Source organism: Heterodontus francisci, chromosome 16, assembly GCF_036365525.1.
Source record: "Heterodontus francisci isolate sHetFra1 chromosome 16, sHetFra1.hap1, whole genome shotgun sequence".
Taxonomy (NCBI): Eukaryota; Metazoa; Chordata; class Chondrichthyes; order Heterodontiformes; family Heterodontidae; genus Heterodontus; species Heterodontus francisci.
Window position 1 is genome coordinate 60,526,130 of NC_090386.1, and position 17,288 is coordinate 60,543,417.

Here is a 17,288-nt window from a genome sequence, read left to right on the forward strand (position 1 = left end):
GTCTCTGGGTTACTAGTCCAGTGACAATACCACTACGCCACCGCCTCCCCTTGTTAATGTTGAAGGCACCAACTGGCAGGGCCAAGATCACCACAAACGTAGGTGTGATCTTGTCCTCTAGGTGTGCGAAGGGAGCAGCTCCAGGTCTCCCCTTCCCACCTCCAGTTGCCAACTCCATCCCCTGAACCCTCCAGCTAGGTCCGTGCATTTCTCCCATTCACTCTCTCTGTCTGTCTCATATCCTTCGCTGCTGTTGGTTTCTTCAGCTGGGTCCATGTCACAGCCAATCACTTATCCATCTTTCTCTGACGTCATACTCAGATTTTTTCACACGCCATCGGTGGGATCTGAACCCATGCACCTGCGCCTCCCCCCACCACCCCCACCAGTCTGCCTCTCACTGATTCTCCCACTCCTTTTATCCTCCTCATTGATTTGCCTCTCGCTGCTGCTCCCACTCCTTTTATCCTCCCCCTGGTCCCTGCAGAGGCAAAGCAGCTACCACCTTTGTACAACTTGTTAAATACGCATGGGATAACTCCAAGCTGACCCTTCGGACCAAGCTCATGGTTTATAAGGACTGTGTTTGCTCAGCACCTTGCTGTATGGTTGTGAAACATGGGTGACTTACAGCTACCAGGAAAATAAACTCAATAATTTCCATCTTTGCTGTCTGTGGCGTATAATGAGTATATCCTGGCAGGACAAAATCATGAATGTGGCAGTCCTTGCAAAGGCAGAGCTCCCAAGTGTGTTGGCACTAATCAAACATAGGCAGCTTTGGTGGATCCGACACATCCGCAGGATGGAAGACGGTCACATACCCAAGGACCTTCTGTATGGCGAGGTAGCCGGGGCCAGATGACCAGTGCGGCACCAAAAGATCCACTTAAAGGATGCTTGCAAGCGTGACACGAAGGCCCTAAATGTTGACTATCACACCTGGGAGTCACTAGCTGACGAAAGAGGGAAATGGCGGCACAACCTGTAGACTGGTGTGTAATACCACGATGACCAGTTGCTGCAGCAGTTTGGCCACAGGGGCCAACGTCAAAAACAACAATTCACAGCATCACTTGGCAGCTTCACGTGCAGCACTTGTAGCAGAACCTGCTTCTCAAGGATGGCCTTCACAGCCAGCAGCAAAGGTGCACCAAGAGAAAACACCCCACCACCTGGATTGTTTGCTGCTTGACCATCATCTTTCATAGATGGAAGGATGCCAATCATGGTCCCTGTAGGGCTGACTGTAGGGCATTATGAATATTGTGATTACAGTATCTTAAAACATAAGATCTTGAAATTACTCTGTGGCAGAATAATGTTCAAATGAATTTTTTTATTAATATAGTGAAATTTATACACTATATTAGCAAATCCATTTACTTAAAATAGGTTAAGGTCTCTGCTTATAACACAAAATGGAAAGTTAACTTTCCAGCATCTGAGGTGTTAGTAGATGTGTTCTCTCCCCTCACAATACTAAATATTAAGGTTTCAGCAGTTTGTTTTCTTGATGAGCACCATTTCATTCTCAGTTGTCTTTTTTCAGATAGGGAGTGTAGGTCTCCTTCAAAGGTGCTGTTGTTTCCTGCTCATCAGGCTGTGCTTTGAGCTCCTGTGCATCCCCGATAATACGGTAACTTTTTGGATTATTTTAGTTAATTCAGGTATTGTAAAAATCAGGAACTGCTGATATTTTGTTGCAGGGACCAAAAATATCACAATATAACAACTGATTTAACTAATATTTATCATTTGTTTCCCCCTGGACAGAGTGTGATGAGTTATTGATTTCAACTCTGAGAATGGAAGTGGCTTATTTCTGATTAATGTGGAAAATTTGTACATAGAAACATAGAAAATAGGAGCAGGAGTAGGCCATTCGACCTTTTGGGCCTGCTCTGCCATTCAAAAAAGATCATGGCTGATTATCTAATTCAGTACTCTGTTCCCGCTTTCTCCCCATATCCCTTGATCCCTTTGGCATTAAGAAATATATCTATCTCCTTCTTGAATATATGTAATGACTTGGCCTGCACTGCCTTCTGCGGTCGAGAATTCCAGAGGTTCACTACCCTCTGTGTGAAGAAATTTCTCCTCATCTCGGTTCTAAATGGCATATCCGTATCCTGAGACTGTGACCCCTGGTTCTGGACTCCCCAGCTATCGGAAACACACTCCTCCCTACATCTAGCCTGTCTAGTCCTGTTAGAATTTTATAGGTTTCTATGAGATCCTCCCCTCATTCTTCTGAACTCTAGTGAATATAGGCCTAGTCGACCCAATCTCTCCTCATACATCAATCCTGCCATCCCAGGAATCAGCCTAGTAAATCCTCTTTGCACTCCCTCCATGGCAAGAACATCCTTCCTCAGATAAGGAGACCAAAACTGCACACAATATTCCAGATGTGGTCTCACCAAGGCCCTGTATAACTGCAGTAAGAAATCCTTGTTCCTGTACTCAAATCCTCTTGCAATGAAGGCAACATACCATTCGCCTTCCTAACTGCTTGCTGCACCTGAATGCTTGCTTTCAGTGTCTGGTGTACAAGGACACTCAGATCTCATTGCACCTCTCCCTTTCTCAATCTATCCCCATTCCAATAATAATCTGCTTTTCTGTTTTTACAACCAAAGTGGATAACCTCACATTTATCCATGTTATACTGCATCTGCCATGCATTTGCCCACTCACCCAAGTTGTCCAAATCACAATGGAGCCTCTTTGCATCCTCCTGACAGCTCACATTCCCCCCCAGCTTTATGTCGTCTGCAAACTTGGAAATGTTACATTTAGTTCCCTCATTTAAGTCATTAATATATATTATGAATAGCTGGGGCCCAAGCACTGATCCCTGCGGTACCCTACTAGTCACTGCCTGCCACCCAGAAAAAGACTTGTTTATTCCTACTCTGTTTCCTGTCTGTCAACCAATTCTCAATCCATGCCAGTATATTACCCCGAATCCCATGTGCTTTAATTTTGCACACTAACCTCTTATGTGGGACCTTATCAAAAGCCTTCTGAAAATCCAAATACACCACATTCACTGGTTCTCCCTTATCGATTCTACTAGTTACACTCTCAAAAAACTCCAGTAGATTTGTTAAGCATGATTTCCCTTTCGTAAACCCATGCTGACTTTGTCCAATTCCGTTTATGCTTTCCAGGTATTCTGCTATCACCTCTTTTATAATAGACTCCAGCATTTTCCCCACTACTGTTGTAAGGCTAATTGGTCTATAATGGCCTGTTTTTTCTCTCCCTCCTTTTTTAAATAGTGGGGTTACATTTGCCACCCTCCAATCTGTAGGAACTGCTCCAGAGTCTATAGAATTTTGGAAGATGACCACTAATGCATCCATTATTTCCAGGGCCACTTCCTTTAGTACTCTGGGAGGTAGATTATCAGGCCCTGGGGATTTGCCAGCCTTTAACCCCATTAATTTCCCTAGCACTTTTTTTTTACTAATACTGATTTCCTTCAGTTCCTCCCTCTCATTAGACCCTTGGTTCCCTAACATTTCTGGGAGGTTATTTGTGTCCTCCTTTGTGAAGGCAGAACCAAAGTATGTGTTTAATTGTTCTGCTATTTCTTTGTTCCCCATTATAATTTCCCCCATTTCTGACTGTAAGTGACCAACATTTGTTTTCACTAATCTTTTTATTTTCACATATTTATAAGAACTTTTACAGTCAGTTTTTATGTTCCCTGCAAGTTTACTCTCATACTCTATTTTTCCCCGCTTAATCAACCTCTTTGTTCCCCTTTGCTGAATTCTAAACTGCTCCCAATCCTCAGACTTGCTGCTTTTTCTGGCAATTTTATATGCCTCCCCTTTGGATCTAATACGATCCCCAATTTCTTTTGTAAGCCACAGTTGAGCCACTTTTCCGGTTTTATTTTTGCGCCAGACAGGAATGAATAATTTTTGTAATTCATGCACGTTCTTTAAATATTATCCATTGCCTATCCACCGTCAACCCTTTAAGTAAAGTTCCCCAATCTACCATAGCCAACCCGCGCTTCATACCTTTGTAGTTTCCTTTATTTAGATTCAGGACCCTAGTTTCGAATTCAACTACTTCACTCTCCATCTTAATGAAGAATTCTATCATGTTATGGTCGCTCCTGCCCAAGGGACGCCGCACAACAAGATTGTTAATTAATCCTTTCTCATTGGACAATACCCAGTCTAGGATAACCTGTTCTCTCGTTGGTTTCTCAACATATTGGTCTAAAAAAAACGTCATGTTCACACTCCAGGAAATCCTCCTCCATAGTATTATTGCTAATTTGGTTTGACCAATCTGTATGTAGATTAGAGTCAGCTATGATTACAGTTGTACCCTTATTGTATGCATCTCTAATTTCCTGTTTAATGCCATCCCTTACATCTCTACTACTGTTTGGGGGCCTATAGACAACCCCCACCAATGTTTTCTACACCTTGGTGTTTCTTAGTTCCACCCATACAGATTCCACATCATGATTTTCCAAGCCAATATCCTTCCTCACTAATGCACTGATTTCCTCCTTTACTAACGACGCTACCCCACCTCCTTTCCCTTTTGCCTGTCCTTCCTAAATATCCACCCCTGGATGTTCAGTTCCCGTCCTTGATCACCCTGCAGCCATGTCTCCGTAATCGCAACTATATCATAACCGTTTATATCTTTTTGCGCAGTTGATTCATCTACCTTATTGCGAATGCTCCACACATTAAGCCTTTAGACTTGTCTTTTTAACAATTGACTTAATTTATGACTGGAATAAAAAGTACTATCTATGGTAAGTTACTATGCAGAAATACAGTTTCCTTACACTTTCGTGAGATACATGTAATAAAAATCTTACGTCAGCATGCACTTCCAGAGATTCTTTTCCATTATAAATTCCTACAGTCACATTTATATTATTTTTATTTATTTTTTATTTATTTATTTAGAGATACAGCACTGAAACAGGCCCTTTGGCCCACCGAGTCTGTGCCGACCATCAACCACCCATTTATACTAATCCTACACTAATCCCAGATTCCTACCTCATCCCCACCTGTCCCTATATTCCCCTACCACCTACCTATACCAGGGGCAATTTATAATGGCCAATTTACCTATCAACCTGCAAGTCTTTTTGTGGTGGGAGGAAACTGGAGTACCCGGCGAAAACCCACGCAGTCACAGGGAGAACTTGCAAACTCCACACAGGCAGTACCCAGAATTGAACCCGGGTCACTGGAGCTGTGAGGCTGCGGTGCTAACCACTGCGCCACTGTGCCGCCCATATTGAAGTTGCTACCACTGCTGGGAGAATGTAATTACAAGATTACACAAGCTATTTCCATTATAAATCTGGAAGTATGAATTTTTAATGGAAATTTAAATATACAGAGCGTATGACTTAAAAAATGGAAACTGAATTAGGTTGACACAGCTCTAATTAGCATGGTTTTAACCCTACTTCCCCTGAAGTCTACACTTGGTAATTTGGTGACAATTACTAAAAATCATTATTAGATCTTCCTGTTTAACATAATTTAACAGACCTTTTTTTGTACAAATCCCCAACCATTTGAGCTTTAAAAGAGTTATATATTGTAGTTCCCAAGACTTGAATATGGTTAGTAGATAGGTAGGTATACACGAGAGGAATCCCTTTCTGTCTATAACAATGGGCTGAATTTCAGCGGCGGGCGAAAAAAATGGCAGCCCGCCCGCGTGGGCCGCATGCCAAAGAGCTGCCTTGGTTCCAAGCGCAGCAGCTCAGTTAAATAGCCGGGCCGGGCCACCCGACCTGATGACATGGAGGAGGTAGGCTGTCTGTCCCCGGCAATGGCATCAGCTGCCTGTGCATATTTAGATTAGATTAGAGATACAGCACTGAAACAGGCCCTTCGGCCCACCGAGTCTGTGCCGAACATCAACCACCCATTTATACTAATCCGACACTAATCCCATATTCCTACCAAACATCCCCACCTGTCCCTATATTTCCCTACCACCTACCTATACTAGTGACAATTTATAATGGCCAATTTACCTATCAACCTGCAAGTCTTTTGGCTTGTGGGAGGAAACCGGAGCACCCGGAGAAAACCCACGCAGACACAGGGAGAACTTGCAAACTCCACACAGGCAGTACCCAGGATTGAACCCGGGTCGCTGGAGCTGTGAGGCTGCGGTGCTAACCACTGCACCACTGTGCTTTGTTTGCTCTCCCCAAATGCAGTACCTCACACTTCTCCAGATTGAATTCCATTTGCCACTTTTCCGTCCAATCAACCAAACCATTGATATAATTCTGGAGTCTACAGCTATCCTCTTCATTATCAACTGCACGGCCAATTTTTGTGTCATCTGCAAATTTCCCACTCATGCCTCCCTCATTTAAGTCCAAATCATTAATATGTAACACATACAGCAACGGAGCCAACACTAAGCCCTGTGGAATGCCTCTGGAAACTGCTTTCCATTCACAAAAACATCCATCGACCATTACCCGTTGTTACCTGTCACTGAGCCAATTTTGCATCCAACTTGCCACATTCCCCGTATCCCATGGGCTTTTATTTTTCTGACCAGTCTGCCATGTGGGACCTTGTCAAATGCCTTACTAAAATTCATGTAGACCATCTCCACTGCACTACCCTCATCAATCCTCCTTGTTACTTCCTCAAAAAATTCTATTTAGTAAGACACAACCTTCTCTTAACAAATCCATGCTGACTATCCCTGATTAATGTGTGCCTTTCTAAGTGACAGTTTATCCTATCTCTCAGAATTGATTATAGTAATTTGCCCACCACCGAGGTCAGACTGACTGGCCTGCAATTATTTAATCTATCCCTCGCACCCTTTTTAAACAATGGTACAATGTTCGCAGACCTCCAATCCTCTGGTACCTCGCCTCACCTATAGTGAGGATTGGAGGATGATTCTCAGAGCATCTGCTGTTTCCTCCCTGGCTTCTCTTAACAACCTAGGATACAATCCATCTGGCCATGGTGATTTATCACTTTCAAGGATGTCAGAACCTCTAGAACTTCCTCTCTCATTATACTTTTTGTATCTAATATTTCACACTAGTCCTCTTTTACTACAATGTCAGCATCATCCCTCTCCTTTCTGAAGACAGAGACAAAAGACTCATCCACGCATAAGTTCCCTTGTACATCTGTGATAGGCCCTACCCTTTCCTTAGTTATCCTCTTGCTCTTAATGTACTGGTAAAACATCTTTGGGTTTTGCTTGATTTTACCTGCCAATAATTTTTCATGTCCTCTCTTTGCTTTCCTAATTTCCTTTTTTACTTCACTCCTGCTCTTTCTATACTCCTTTCGGCTTTCTAAAGTATTAAGTTTTTGTTACTGTCATACATTTTCTTTTTCTGCTTTATCTTCCTTGTATGAACAAAGAAGAACAAAGAACAAAGAAAATTACAGCACAGGAACAGGCCCTTCGGCCCTCCAAGCCTACGCCGATCCAAATCCTCTATCTAAACCTGTCGCCTATTTTCTAAGGGTCTGTATCTCTTTACTTCCTGCCCATTCATGAATCTGTCTAGATACATCTTAAAAGATGCTATCGTGCCCGCGTCTACCACCTCCGCTGGCAATGCATTCCAGGCACCCACCACCCTCTGCGTAAAGAACTTTCCACGCATATCCCCCCTAAACTTTTCCCCTTTCACTTTGAACTCGTGTCCCCTTGTAATTGAATCCCCCACTCTGGGAAAAAGCTTCTTGCTATCCACCCTGTCTATACCTCTCATGATTTTGTACACCTCAATCAGGTCCCCCCTCAACCTCCGTCTTTCTAATGAAAATAATCCTAATCTACTCAACCTCTCTTCATAGCTAGCGCCCTCCATACCAGGCAACATCCTGGTGAACCTCCTCTGCACCCTCTCCAAAGCATCCACATTCTTTTGGTAATGTGGCAACCAGAACTGCACGCAGTATTCCAAATGTGGCCGAACCAAAGTCCTATACAACTGTAACATGACCTGCCAACTCTTGTACTCAATACCCCGTCCGATGAAGGAAAGCATGCCGTATGCCTTCTTGACCACTCTATTGACCTGCGTTGCCACCTTCAGGGAACAATGGACCTGAACACCCAAATCTCTCTGTACATCAATTTTCCCCAGGACTTTTCCATTTACTGTATAGTTCACTCTTGAATTGGATCTTCCAAAATGCATCACCTCGCATTTGCCCTGATTGAACTCCATCTGCCATTTCTCTGCCCAACTCTCCAGTCTATCTATATTCTGCTGTATTCTCTGACAGTCCCCTTCACTATCTGCTACTCCACCAATCTGAGTGTCGTCTGCAAACTTGCTAATCAGACCACCTATACTTTCTTCCAAATCATTTATGTAATGATTCTAGATAACCAGGCGGCTCTAGATTTGGCAGTACCACACTTTTTCTTTGTGGAGACATGTCTACACTGTGCCCATAGAATCCTGCTTTTGAATGCCTCCCACTGGTTTGCCACAGATTTTCCTTCAAGTAGCTGTATCCAGTCCACTTTTGCCAGATCACCTCTCAGCTTCGTAAAATTTGCCTTCCTCCAATTTAGAACTTTTACTCCTGTTCTATCTTTGTCCTTTTCCATGATTATGCTAAAGCTAACTGTATTATGGTCACTATCTCCAAAATGGTCACCCACTCCTACTTCGTCCACTTGCCCAGCTTCATTTCCAAAGACTAAATCTAGAATTGCACCCCCTCTCGCTTGTTACATGCTGGTTAAAAAAGTTCTCTTGAATGCAGTTCAAGAATTTTGTGCATTTTGTGCCCATCACACTGTTTGTATCCCAATTGATATTAGGATTGTTGAAATCCCCAACTATTATTGCCCCATTGTTTTTGCACTCAGAAATTTGCCTACATATTTGTTCTTCTATCTCCCTCTCACTATTTGGGGGTCAATAGTACACTCCTAGCAGTGTGGCTACCCCTTTTTTATTTCTGAGCTCCACCCATATGGCCTCATTTGATGATCCATTTAGCATATCATCTCTCCTCACAGCTGTTATTGAAACCTTAACCAATAATGCTACCCTCCCCCCTCCTTTTTTTATCCCCCTCTCTATCCCGCCTGAAAACTCTACATCCAGGGATGTTGAGCTGCCATTTTTGCCCCTCTTTTAACCAAGTTTCTATTGTAGCAATGATATCATGCTGCCATGTGTCTATCTGTGCCCTCAGCTCATCAGCTTTGTTTGCTATACTCCTTACGTTTAAATAAATATGTTTTATCACTGCCAAATTCCTGTGCTGCACACTTTTTAACCTTTGCTTCTTCTGTCTTTCAGAGTCACTCACTAATTTTCTGTCTTCTGTTCCCTGCTCTGAATTTGTCCTATCGGAAACTGCCCTCAGGTTCCCACCCCCCTGCCAATTTAGGTTAAACCATCCCCAACAGCACTAGCAAACCTCCCTGCAAGGATATTCATCCCAGTCCTGTTCAGGTGTGGACTGTCCAGCTTGTACAGGTCCCACCTTCCCCAGAACTGATCCCAATGTCCCAGAAATCTGAAACTCTCCCTCCTGCACCATCTCTCCAGCCCCACATTCATCTATACTCACTAGCACGTGGCCTTGGCAGTGATCCAGAAATTTCTACCTTTGAGGTCCTGCTTGCTAATCTCTTTCCTAACTCCCAAAACTCAGCTTGCAGGACCTCATCCCTTTTCCTACCTATTGGTACCAATGTGGACCACGACCCCTGGCTGTGCACCCTCGCCCTCCAGAATGCTCTGTAGCCTGCTTCCCACCCCCCGTACTGAGAAACTTACCTCTTCCCCCTCCCCACCAGTGTTGTGCCTCATTTCCCTGGACGGGGTACTGAAGGCGTGGGAGTGCTGGCCACCAGGCCGAAGATTGCAGTGGGACATCAGGAGGCGAGGGGGGAGGGAGTACTGCCATGAGACCTCGCCACTACTGGCAATATCGGGCCGGGCCCTGCTGGAATTGAGGTCTGTGGCGGGCCTCATCCGGTGCCATGTTCAGGCCCCCTCCACCACGGATCCCGACACGAGGTCTCCTTAAAATCCAGCCCACTAAATCTAAAAGAGACAAGAAAAAAAAACTCTCCATGTTTTGATACCAATCCCAGGTTTCACCATGCTGCTGAGTGTCCAAAGCAGTCAGAGGAATTGTCTTTACAATATAATTGATTGAGTCAAAGTCAGAGCAGTGCTTTGTGGCAGTGAAATGGTGCCCATATTTCCTGTTGGTGACCTCAGTCACATGAGACCATGGAGACTGAACAAACTATGATGTGAACATAACAAGATCACCTCTATTCTATTTTCAGGGCAATTTAAAAAAACATCACATTGAATAATTCAAAGTAAGGCCTGATTATGTGTGACTTCTTTCTTCCCTCTGTCTAAGTTACTATGAACATGATGATTCAAGATGCACTCACAATATACACAAAGCAAAATAGCTTTACCACAACAGTTGTTTTGTCTGGAATGGGCATTTTCTAGGTGGCAATGAAAAGTGGATTCAAGGAACAGCGTCAAGAAAATGGCTGGTGAAATATAAATCTGGCAGGTCAAGTTAGCAAGAGCTAAATATTGAAGATCAGATTTTAGTTTGAATAGTGCATCACTGAATTTACTGTGAGGCACAGTTTGTCAACACTGTAGAAAGTATGAGAAAAAAGTACTTGGGAAATGCAATGTGTTGCTAATCAATTCTTATATTTAATATATCCCCATCTTAAGTCACGCATGAACCGTACTGATGTTACTGTGATCAAACTACAGTAGACCTGAGAGGAATGTTTTTCTTGTAGATGCAGCTCTCAGCAATTGGAAGAGATTTTGTTAAGAAGCAACTGATAAAGCTCACACCAATGGGAGAAAGTCTTCTAAGTGCTGGGACCATAATATTTGACCAGTTAGATGTAATCACGTAGGTCTTAAATACATCACTGGATGCCATTGGCCCATAATGATTCTCCAGAACCTCCCAGTAAAACACTTTAATTTAGAATTACGCTGTCCAATATTACCATGCAAATGTGTAATGCACTTATACTCTGTTTGTTTTGTCCACTGTTTTACTGGAAACTATAATCCATTTAAATAAACACCTCTGGTAAAAGGGTGGAGAATGATATTTTATGTAAATACGTTAAGCTGCTCACAATAAAATTGTACAGCATGATATCGCTAACCTGAAAAACTGTGGGCTGTGATCCTGGCGTTTTGTGATTGTTGCCCTTCAGCATTGACACCAAAGGAGGTGTTTGTAGGATCACTGGGAAGGAACTTCATTCCCATGAGGCTGGTGGGTTTCTGGACCACTGTGAGCACATTGAGAACTGTTGCCAGCAGACAGCAGCAAAATCCAGCAATTACCCAGTAACCACTACCACCACCCCCGCCTCCCCCCACCCCTCCACCAACCCCAGACTTTATGGACATCAAGGGGACTGATCCAAATTTTGTGTTTCTTTGGGGGTCCAGGCTGCTTTCATATCATGGAGATCCCTAGTGTTGCTCACTTGCATCCTTCTGGAGGTGAGTGCACTTTAGTTCTGTCAGCATGGAGCCTCCCATGCAGCATCAGGCTTCGTCAGAACCAGGAAGCAGGAGCTTCTAACAAGAGGAATATCCATCCCCGATTCTGCCTATTTGGCACCATTGGCCTTGCAAGGGGTTGGGCGGGGATCTGGCAGAACACTTGAGGAATTTAAGGGCCAGTGTTTCCAATATTACCAGTCTTTGCCATTTTAGGATAACTGCATATTTTCCTCCAGTCATTAGTGTGAGTGAAAAAGTTAATGGAGCTTTTCCTGCCTCCCCCTTCTCCATTGCAGTAATGGGCAGGCATAGCACACCCAAACAATCCAAACAATACTGTGTCTGTCCAGGCCAAGCGGCTATCTGGCAGTGCATTGCATTGGGAAATGGGGATGGTAGAAGGCGTGCATTCCTGACCATGGCCTTGGGGCCTTCTGGCTGCTGTAACAGTATGAAGGAGGTAGAAGTATAAAGCCGGCTGTCAGTTTATTGGGGCACGTGAGGAGCAGAATGACAGGAAGCTGAAGTGGGAGGCCAGGAAAGTTCCCTTCTGCCTCATTAGTATTACCACATTGGGCCTTCACCCATTGCAGGCACAGATCCTCTTTTGCCCCTCAGGGGAAGCCCCAAAATTCTGAAGCAATGTTAAGAAGTAAAGATGCAGCATAATGGTTCTCTGTACGTTTTTTCCTTCCCCAAGGTTAAAGGTAGGGAACATTGCCCGTGTATGTATAAAATGATTTTTCCTCTTCATGCTTTTTCACTCACATTAGCAACCTGAGGAAATTCTATCTAATTGTGCTAATATTCTGGCAACATCTTTCACAATTGTGGTCATGGTAACCATTTAGAACTGGCTTAACAGTCAGCAAGAATAATGACACGATACATCATGTAACAAACTGTGTTATCTACCTCTACTCAGTGTTTTAGCTTCAAAGAACCTAAATTAGACAAGTTTATACCAGAGCTTCGGCCAAAAGTTTTCATTTATATTTACATCTAAAAAATATCTGATTTACAGGCTGGAAAATGTAAACAATATTGCTTTACCAGAAGCCTACTTCTCCTTTCATGGTATAGAAAGTAATTTGGTGACAACTACTAGGAATCCTCATTAAGACTTCCTGCACAATAGATACAGGCACTTTTATTTCACAAAATCTTGACCAACCACAATTTGAGGTTTATAAGAGTTATATGCAGAAAAACCTGGACAACATTCAGGTTTGGGCTGATAAGTGGCAAATAACATTCGCATCACAGAAGTGCCAGGCAATGACTACTTCCAACAAAAATGTAACCATCTCTCCTTGACTTTCAACAACATTACTATTGCTGAATCCCCCACCATCAATATCTTGGGGGCTACCACTGACCAGAAACTGAACTGGAGCAGCCATATAAATATGATGTCTATAAGAGCAGGTCAGAGGCTTCGAATTCTGCAGTGACTAACTCACCTCCTGACTCTTCAAAGTCTGTTCACCATCTACAAGGCACAAGTCAGGAGTGTGATGCAATACTCTCCACTTGCCTGGATGGGTGCAGCTCCAAGAACACTCAAGAAGCTCAATACCATCCAGGACAAAGCAGTCCACTTGACCGGCACCCCATCAACCACCTTAAACATTTGCTCCCTTTACCACTGACACACAGTGGCAGCAGTGTGTGCGAGCTATAAGATGCATTGGAGCAACTCGTCAAGCCTTCATCGAACAGCACCTTCCAAACCTGTGACCTCTACCACCGAGAAGGACAAGGGCAGCAGACGTATGGGAACACCACCACCTGCAAGTTCCCTTCCAAGCAACTCATCATCCTGACTTGGAAATATATTGCCATTCCTTCACTGTCACTATGTCAAAAACCTGGTACTCCCTTCTTAACAGTACTGTGGGTGCACCAACAGTGATTCAAGAAGGTGGCTCACCACCACCTTCTCAAGGGAAATTAGGGATGGGTAACAAATGCTGGCCTTGCCAGTGACGCTCACATAACATGAAAGAATAAAGAAAAATTGTAGTTAAACTGCTGTTCCCAAGACTACAATTTGTTTTTATTATTTCATGGGATGTGGGCATCGCTGGCAAGGTCAGCATTTCTTTCCCATCCTTAATTGCCATTGACAACTGAGTGGTTTGCTAGGCCATTTAGGAGGGCAGTTAAAGGTCAACCACTTTGCTGTGGGTCTGGAGTCACGTGTAGGCCAGACCAGGTAAGAATGGTAGATTTCCTTCCCTAAAGGACATTAGTGAACTGGATGGTTTTTTATGGCAATCAATAATATTTTCATGAGACTAGCACTCAATGCCAGATCTTAATTAATTAATTAATTACATTTATTAATTAACTGCATTTAAATTCCACCAGCTACCATGGTGGGATTTGAACCCAGTGACTCCAGGGCTGGGCCTCTGAATGACTAGTTTCATTAACATTTCTTGAAGAATAGAACCGTAGATGCATCACAGAATACTGGGTGCAGCACATGACAAACAACTAGGTCATCAACTTGATTGGACAGAAAAGAAAGCTGCTGTAATCAGCTATCCAAAAAAGACCAAATACTGTTGACATATCATTCAAGAATCACTCCTGGAGTGAGAAGGCCTGTCCTGTCTACTCCCATCTCTTTCTCACAAGCTTCTGGACCCACTGAGGACACATGACCCACAAGAGAGAAAAATCTCCTACATCAAACAAGGATTAAGGAGAATACTGGGACCCAATGAAAAGCAAGACCTACCTACAATCAAGGACTCTACAGGCAGCTCGAAGATCCGTAACAAAAACCCTCTTCAGAGATTGCCTCAAACTTTTCCACTTTATTCCTTCTGCTCTGTTCTGTCGCTATCTGCATGTGTGTATCACATATGCATGCTGGTGTGGGCGCCGCACATCCGTTGGTATTAACCGAATTAGAATTTAAGTTTATGTTTAATAAATCTCAACCTTTCTTCTTTAAACCTAAGAAAACCTGCTTGTGCTGGTTTCTTTGCCTTATAATTGGAAAGCAGTGAACAAGGATTCACCAAGGGAGCGCTAAAACACAGCGTGTTAAAAATTAAACCTTGTTACGGTAAGACCAGGAGAAGGCTGAGAGGGAACCCTAAACCCCTTTCTCATCTGGTCGTAACAGCCACATTTGACCGAGTATGCCATCGAGGATTCCTTGTAAAATTGAAGTCAATGGAAATCAGGGTGGAAAATCTCCACTGGCTGGTGTCATACCTAACACAGAGGAAAATGGTTGTGGTTGTTGGAGGCCAATCATCGCAGCCCCAGGACATAGCTGTTGGAGTTTCTCAGGACAGTGTTCTAGGTCCAGCCATCTTCTGCTGCTTCAGCAATGACCTTCCCTCCATCATAAGGTCAGAAGTGAGGTGTTCGCTGATTATTGCAGTGTTCATTCAGCACCATTTGATTTTTTTTTCCTTTTTTTATTTCTTTCATGGGATCAGTGGGCATCACTGGCTAGGCCAGCATTTATTGCCCATCCTGAATTGCCCTTGAGAAGGTGCTGGTGATCCGTCTTCTTGAACCATTGCAGTCTATGTGGGATACGTACTCCCACAGTGCTGTTAGGAAGGGAGTTCCAGGATTTTGACTCAGCGACAGTGAAGGAACAGCGATATAGTTCCAAGTCAGGATGGTGTGTGGCTTGGAGAGAAACTTGCAGGTGGTGGTGTTTGCATGCATCTGCTGCCCTTGTCCTTCTCGGTGGTAGAGGTCGTGGGTTTGGAAGGTGCTGTCTAAGGAGCCTTGGTGCGTTGCTGCAGTGCATCTTGTAGATGGTACACACTGCTGCCGCTGTGTGTCGGTGGTGAAGCAAGTGAATGTTTGTGGATGGGGTGCCAATCAAGCGGGCTACTTTGTCCTGGATGGCGTCGAGCTTCTTGAGTGTTGTTGGAGCTGCACCCATCCAGGCAAGTGGAGAGTGTTCCATCACACTCCTGACTTGTGCCTTGTAGATGATGGACAGGTTCTAGGGAGTCAGGAGGTGAGTTAGTCACTGCAGGATTCCTAGCCTCTGATACTGATGCAGACCATGCCCGCCTGCAGCATGACCTCGACAATCTTTAGGCTTGGGCTGATAAGTGGCAAGTAACATTTGCACCACACAGGTACCAGACAGTGACCACCTCCAACAAGAGAGAATCTCCCCTTGCCTTCAACGACATTACCATCACTGAGTCTCCCACCATCAACATCCTTGGAGTTACCATTGACCAGAAACTTAACTGGAGCAGCCACATAAACACTGTGGCTATAAGAGCAGATCAGAGACTGGGAATTTTGTGGTTCCAGCAACACTCAAATCCCATGAACAAATCAAAAAAAGGATATCACGGATACCTATTCTGAAGGATGTTATTCTCGACTTACTGTTCTTTTTAAGTGAGTTCCTTTGGAGTACTTTATTGATGTTGCCCATAGAAGAGTATTACCAGGGTTAGTATAGGTACTGAAATAAGAATTGATAGATTCTGAACTATGATAATAAACAATTTTGATTTGTACTGTAGAAAATATTTTGTCACAAATATTTTAATTCAAATGTTTGTAGTTCATATGACCAAATAATAGAAATCCTTAATCATCAATTTATCAGCTTTAAAACTATCTTTGTTGCTACTATAAAGACACATTGTTTTCAAAGACAGTTAAAGTACTACATTGTGGGTAAGCTGAAAGTTCAACGGTCATTAAAGTTAATTTGTGTTACCCTGATTTATTGGGAACTGTGCTGAATGACCCTGTCAAACTGCAAATGCCTACACACTAGAATTAACAGTGTTGTAGGAAACCATAAATAAAGATGAATGACCTGTCAAAAGATTTTTACATTAATGTTCAGGCTCATGTTTTAAAAACATGGATGGACATTGTATAAACAATTTTAAATGCATTTAGACAGGTTTTTGTCTCACTGTCGCAGTCTTTAGACAGAAACGAGGCTATGAGGGGACAAAAATTTAAGAATAATATACATCACCAGCATGCCAGCAATTCGCTAGTCCCAATTTTTGGGTAGAGTTTGATTTAGACCACCAGTTCTGCAGCCAGAAACTGGTGGGGACCCCATTAATATGTTTAAATAAAGGGTCAAATAAAGCAGTTAGGACCCTCATGCAATTTTGGTGTTGATCAGTGCTGTACTCCTAATCCACTCATTCATATTCTGACCTTCCTCTCTGCTGCACAACCACTGTAACTGTATCAAATATATTCTGTTATTCCTTTCCCCAGGCATCCATGACTCCTCAGATATTGAAGCAGTCTATGTAAAAATGCAACAAGACCTGGACAATATCCAGGCTTGGGCTGATAAGTGGCAAGTAACATTCGTGCCACACAAGTGCCAGACAATGACTATCTCAAACAAGAGAGAATCTAACCAACTCTCCTTGACATTCAACAGCATTGTGACCACTGAATCCCACACTATCAATATCCTGGGGGTTACCATTGACTGGAAACTGAACTGGAGTAGCCATATAAATACCATGGCTACAAGAGCAGGTCAGAGGCTAGAAATTCTGTGGCATGTAACTCACCTCCTTATGTCCCAAAGCCTGTCCACCATCTACAAGGCACAAATTAAGAGTGTGATGGAATACTCTCCACTTGCCTGGATGGGTGCAGCTCCAACAACACTCAAAAAGCTCAACACCATCCAGGACAAAGCAGGCCGCTTGATTGGCACCCCGTCCACAAACATTGA